The sequence below is a fragment of the Diplotaxodon limnothrissa genome, linkage group LG8, assembly GCF_057381915.1.
Source record: "Diplotaxodon limnothrissa isolate DT_005_m linkage group LG8, D_limnothrissa_male_GT1.1, whole genome shotgun sequence".
NCBI lineage: Eukaryota > Metazoa > Chordata > Actinopteri > Cichliformes > Cichlidae > Diplotaxodon > Diplotaxodon limnothrissa.
The window spans coordinates 1699500-1706615 of record NC_140603.1 but is presented as its reverse complement, the minus strand read 5'-3'; positions in this window follow the sequence as shown (position 1 = coordinate 1706615).

Here is a 7116-nt window from a genome sequence, read left to right as displayed (position 1 = left end):
ATTATTATCATTATTATTATTGTTGTTGTTATGTAAACTCATGTTCCCAGTTTACTATTTAGAGTTTCAGCTAAGTTCATGAAATGAACCGGTACATCTTTCTTTCTTAAACGTTTTGAACTCCTCCAATCTTGTTCACTAAAATTTGCCCACACCAACCATGCAGCTGTGATCATTTTGTACTCCTACTGTGGAAATAGAGACAAATCACACGTTTTACCACTGAAATAATGTCTCATAACCCAAAGAAGCAGGGGTTGGTTTGCAAATGTTCCACAGCTCAGTGCGTTACAGTGTTACTCTTTGTTTCTGTTTCAACTTCTTGTCTAAATTTTCTTCTGATTTTGTTCATGAAAGATGAACATCATGAGTATTATGTTTTCAGCAGTGCTGTTTGTAGCTGCATCACCTGAACTCACAGTCACCAGTATTTCTATGAACACACAGATATTCACTCTCCAGAGAATGAATGAGGGATGCTGTGCTCTTTAGCTGCAGACTTTTTGCTGAATTTACAAACTTGTGCTATTTGCCATGTCTGTGCAGAGCTTTGGTGCACTATAAGTGTACACTAACTTCAAATTAAAATTAAAGTGAAATTGGAAACTTCATTTTGCTGTAAAATGTTATGATGACATACGACAACAACAAAATTAATATTTCACTTAAAGCACTAACATTTGTTAATATCATTAGATTTTGTCCCTGGTGGCAGACACAATTACACAGCAGCATAAGTCTCATAGGGGAACGAACTAAGTGCATATGCTGTGAAGATAGTGAATGCTCTCAGGCACAGAGCCCATCAGTGAAGTTCCTGAAAGTGAAGTGGGTCCCCCTCATGCACCTCGCATGAGTGGGACCTTTTACCTGACTGACTACAGAGTAGGTTTTCATAGTCCATGCCACAAACGGATACTCAGCCCCCACCAAACGATGCCTCTGTTTCTCAAATACCAAATTTACTGCTAAAAACTCCCCGTCTCCTACGTGTCATAATTCCTGTCAGACAGCAAACTGCAGTGTGTGAAGAAGCCACTATTTTTCAGGCACCGAGGGCAGATCTGGTGGCTGTTATTGGGGTTAGTGACTCCTCTTTTAGCTGATGGCAAGAGAGACTGCCAGCAAGTGGACACAGAAGCCACTCAACCCCTGACCATTTAATAATAACAAGGTTATGTACCTTTAACTAAGGATATCCCCGAGCAACGGCATTAGGAGAGTTGAAACGTAAAGCTGGATATTTTCACATTAGTCTGTGTAATCCATCATATGTGTAAGTTCAGAGACGTGCTGATAATTAAGAAGTGTGACCTCAAGAGTTAGAGGTTATAAGGTTATTTTGGTAAGTTCGTTTTTTTTTTTTTTCTGTCAATTTTGAATGAGGTGTGTTTCATGGTTATCTGCGTGGGTAGGACTGTTTCTTCCTTCTCTGGAGTTAGCTAACTTTGAAGAGCGGGAAAGCCGCGTAGAGCCGTAACGTCTTCGCATATAGCTCCGTGAATGACAGGTTACTTTCTGCTTAACTGGAGTTGGTGATTGTTGGTAGTAGTGGTAAGACTGACCGACATGGTTTGGGTGATTTTATGAGTGTTTTATGATGCTCTATCTAAAATTCCTGTTTTTGTCAGTGGAGTTTAGTCGCGGGCAACCGCATTAACTTGATTGATGAAAGGTTTAATTCAACTAAACCAGCGTTTAGGGGAGTTAATAACAAGGAGTAAGATAAAATCTGTCACAATAATTGCATGTGCATTGCATTTTATTTTTTTGTAATATATTCACTTAGTTTTCGAATTCAGAATGATTTAGGTGGATAATTGTTCGGGTTATAGTTTCTCTGGTGCTCTGCATTAAGGCTGACTAACGGTGCGTTCACACCGAACGCGATAGACGCCCCTAGCTGATCGCGTGCACATTTGCACCTCGAAGCGCGTCCAGCATGAACTGGTCGAGCTTTAAGATATGCAATTTTCACGCGTATGAAGAAGAGATCTGGGAGGAAGTAGTGCCAGACGGTATGTTATTAAAATGGCAGCTGTCAATCTAGCGTTTGAAGAAAGAGTCTCCCTTCTCTATTTGCTGTGGAGAGCAGAGCAGTGCGTAAAGGACGTCCTCACCGTACCTGGGTCCATCAGGTCTTCCACAAGCGTGAGCAGTTTGGTGAGTCTCACCACTTGCTCCAGAAGCTGCGTCTGGATGACGGCCGCTTTCAGCTGTACCACCTTCTGTCCCTTGCCGAGTTTGAGGAGCTGCTGTCCCGCAGATTTTACCAGCTCGAGCGGTAGACGTGATAAGCGCGAATGCCGAAAATGCACCACACAAACTGCAGCGCGTATTTTACTTCGCGCTTCAAAGGCGTCAGTCGTGTGAATTAGGCAGAAAAGCGTTTTCTCAATGCAAATCTGCTTCCGAAGTTTAGCTGGACCCCCAGTCGTGCTTCATCGTGCTCCTCCATTGACTTTACATGTAAACCTGAAGCTCTGGTCGCATCTATCGCGTTCGGTGTGTACGCACCGTAACAGTCTTCACATTTCACAGTATGTAGATATTAACACAAATTTGTCAGAGTAATAACTTTGTTTTAATTAATTTCTCTCCCCAGAAATGCATCACAAAGGTGTTGGTAAATTCACTAAAGAACAAGGCCCAAGACAAAAGTCAGGCAGCATTGAATGTGAAAAAGCCTAGAAGAGCAGAAGTCAATTACTGTCCGCAGTATCCAAAAGGAGAAACCACTGACAGCCTGGAAAAAGAGACAATTGCACTGCTTTCAGAGGTTCAGAAGAGAAACAATGACAATATAGTGACAATGAAAATGCAGAAGACTTTTTCGTACAGAAGGCACGAAGTTATTCAAGGACAGCCCTTCATTGCAGATTTTAAAAGCAGATGGCCAGCTCTGTTCACCGAGAAAGAGGTGCATGTCCTATATGTCTAGCTTTATGTCGCAAGAGTGTGTTTATGGTTGACCAGTTATTTCTTGTTTCATTAATATTGACATAACATAGTGATAAAACAGCTAATAATTCCTGGTATGTCCTTCCTCTGGTGCATATTGTAAGTGCATTGTTCATGTTTTTCAGATTGACAAGGAATTCCTGCGCATATCGACAGTATCTAGATTATTTTATGAGCTAGACTTGTACACTCCACGCATGATGGAGCTCTTTCGAGGCAAAGGTGGGGTGGCTGGCAGAAAAATGAGACACATCATCGTGGCCATCTCCAAGGTGGGTTAGATCTGTGCTTAAGAACTTTTTATGCCCATAATCTGGCAATTTTATGAGCAAAGATATCTATACATATGGTAGGCAAAAGTCCTAAGAGGTTTTCATATTTTATACAAATTATATAAGCATCAGTCTTATATTAATAAGTAATTGATAACATCGTATGGTTAATTTTGATCAAAATGAAAAAAAAAAACAAAAAAAAAAACCATTAGTGTTTAGTTGCCTCATTTTGTGTCTGATTTGGTTGAGACAGATGTTTCGAGGTGGCTGTAGCTCAGGTGGTAGAGCAGGTCAGCTACTAACCAGAAGCTTGGCGGTTTGGTCCCAAGCTCCTCCAGTCTGCATGCCAAATATCCTTGGGCAAGATACTAACCCCAAGTTGCTCACCGATGCATTCATCGGAGTGTGAATGTGTATGAATGTTAGACAGGAAGCACTAAACCCGGTGGCACCAGTGTCCGGCAGCCTCGCCTCTGTCAGTGCGCCCCAGGGTGGCTGTGGCTACAATGTAGCTGCCATCACCAGTGTGTGAAGGTGTGTGTGAATGGGTGGATGACTGGATATGTCATCGCCTTGAGGCGACTTGTGTTGTGATTTGGCGCTATATAAATAAAATTGAATTGAATATGTAAATTGCTTTGGGGTCCTTAGGGACCAGTAAAGTGCTATATAAATACAGGCTATTTAAACAGTTTAGAAAAAGTGATTGGGTGAATGAATTGTTGTTTAAAGGCAGCTTTGAGTGCTCTGAGTAGAAAAACGCTATATAAGAACCAGTCTATTTACCATGTGGCCTTTTGGACTCTTCCAAACTAAGTATTCCTTTTTCAAACTGCTGCCTAAAAGCTAAATATTGTCATTATGGATTCCCTTTTTTCTTAGGATGACACAATACATACAAGACGAGCATGCATCCTGAAGTCCTTGTGTGTCTACTGTTTTAAAGTTTAAAATTGTAAGTCATAAAATGTTCATATAAACTATGTGGTTTGCTCTGTGGCTATTATACAAAGATTGTTCGTCCATAACTTAAAGTCTTATACACTTGAAGTGTAAACACTGATTTTTGCCAGATAGCAATTGTTACAAAGGCAAATGCACACTGGTTTTCACAAATTGTTTGAGTGGAGCAGTTATACTCAAAATTGAATGTTTTCTCCACACGTTAAATAGCATAAAGTCACTATTAATGGATACAGCCTGATTAAATGGAGGACTAATGTATGCAAGCAACATAGTAATGTTGAATGTTATGTCTGAGCTTTAAATTGTGTTAAAATTCATATTGTTGTTTGCAATGCATATTTTACTACATTTTACCAAAGTTGTTTTCGGGATAATATTTTTTGTCTGCAAACTATTCAACAGACTTATTTCATTTTTATTGTTAGGGTTAGGGTTATTTTATTGTATTTTTTTCTTTCAGTCAGCATGTCTTGATCTGGAAGTTCTGTGGTCTTATATAGCTTTGCAAAAACTGCATAAAAAGCGCTTGCAGGAACAAAAACATAATATTCCAGAAACACGCTTTGCCGATCCGATCAGCTGTTTGTAACACTTCCTACGTCCATCGGCATGAACTATCACATGACCACATGACCTGCCCCGAAACCGGAAGTGACATCATTTTGCGGAAATGTAGTTTTTTACCATCGTGGCCTTATGAGCCTATACTTGTGTTTTTAAAAGTTATGTTTGACTTTATGACTTTCTGTGTCGTTTCTGGGATGCTGAGGACTCATATTGCACTGCTGGAAATATTTTATTTTGATGCATATGCTGTTATTTTGCAAATTTGCACTATAATATATTTTTTCATTTTTCCTGCAGTATATGAAAATTGGTGTATCTCAAAAATAAAACTATGAAGACACTTAAAATAAATTTCCTTTGGTGGGAAACTAGTTTGTGCAACTTTTTTTGTATTTACAGTTTTGAGGGATAAGCCTCTTAAATTTCTCTAACTAGAAATATATGTTAAAAAAATCAAGAACGATTTTCGATTTTTTTGTAGTTTATTGCACTTGTTTGCAATTTATGTAATTACTATGCACTTAATGCAGACATATTATTAAAATTTGGGCTATAATGGTTGTATTGATGTATAGCAACTTGAAATGCTCCAAAAAATGGCTCCACAGCATGTAAAAATATACTATAAGCTCTGGCGGACTTGGTTCTATGGTAGGTCTTAAAGGGTTAATAATGGATTGCATTTATATTGCGCTTTTCAAGGCACCCAAAGCGCTTAACAATTCCACTATTCATTCACTCTCACATTCACACAATGTGAGAGTGAATGTGAGAGTTGGTCCCTTCTGGGGGTCCTTGAGGATCAGGACTGTCCAGCCTTTGGTTAGCCACTCTGGGTATCTCTCATTTGTGCTGCCAGTCGCTCGTGGAGTGCAGTCAGCTCCTTCAGCCAGTAGGCGTGAACCATGTCGGGCCGTGGTGCTGTCCAACTCTTCATACTGAAGACCTTTTCTTGGATATCTGCCCCTGTGATGTTACTGGACCCTGTTCAGGGAGGTCGCTGTGGTCTGCCCTCAGATCCACTAGCTCCTGAGCATTGCTGTTATGGGTTGCGTCCTTCTCCCATATGCTCTTCCAGTATTGTTCTGTCTCCAGCCTTGATGGTGCTGTTCTCATGTTGTTCCCCTGCCACTGAGAGTACACCTTGTTGTACCTCGTTAATCTCTAGCTGTGAGAGCAGTCCCTTCTTTCGAATGTTGGAACACTGAACTACTAGTTGTTTGGATGTTGGGTATCGAAGAATCCATAGGTCTCTCATCCTATTCATGTAGCCCCTTCCACCAGGGTTACTTGCGTAGTAGCATTCCAACAACGCCCTGTTTTCGTCTCTTGCCCACCGATGCCTTCTTGTTCCAGTAGTCCACTTCTCGTCAGGGTGCCCTGCTTCCTCAACACCTGACGCGGACCTTGTTGATCTAGGCGACGTCCGAGCCGGCATGCCTTCATATTTATGTCTCGCTCATGTCTGCGGTAGGCTTGCTTAGCATGGGTCTAGCCTTAGGACCCTTACTGGACACAGACACCCCAGGCGGGAATCGAATTCACGATCCTCTCCGTATATATCATCATTTGGACTGCAATCCTGAACCTGCAGCTGAACAAATCAGAACCTCACTTGTCTGCTTAGGAAGTTGTCCATCACAGTCTTTTATCATAGCAGAGAGAAGGATGTCCTGTCAGTATGGAGGACAAGTGATGTATGATACCCTGAGATGAGGGCAGAGATATTAAGTGAGGGATGATGGAAACAGATTGATTTAAAAAAATAAAAAGCAGAGTGTTGTCTTTATGTTGAACTGAATGATGACGCTGCCCGAGGAACTGTGTGCGTTGCTGTTTTTATGTCATATATTGATTGCTTTATTATACTAATGAATAAAGATCAATGACTGATATATATATCCATCTATCAACACCATTTTATGTATATGCATTTAATGATGTCTATAATATATGTTTCTGTCTCTAATCAATTTGGAGAGATTAGCAAATGTATTTGTTTTTAGATTGTGAATATTAATTAAAATGTACTAAAAATTATACTTTACAATATTATTGATCACAGGTTATCATATTATTAACAAGCACTATTACATTGTTTTCCACTATGTTATTCCTTTTTTACTATCCCCTTTACCTAAAAAGCACAGTTAATGCCAGACTATTATTTGACTGTTACAGTACTTTACAATTACACAATCTTTAAAAATAAGGCAACACAGTAAAGTCTGCATACAAACTTCAGGTTTTCTGTGTTTGCAGGAGTGAAGTGCAGTCTGCCCTTCTCTGTCGTATATACAGTATATCTCTTCACTTTCTGATTCTGTGTGTGTGTGTGTGTGTGTGT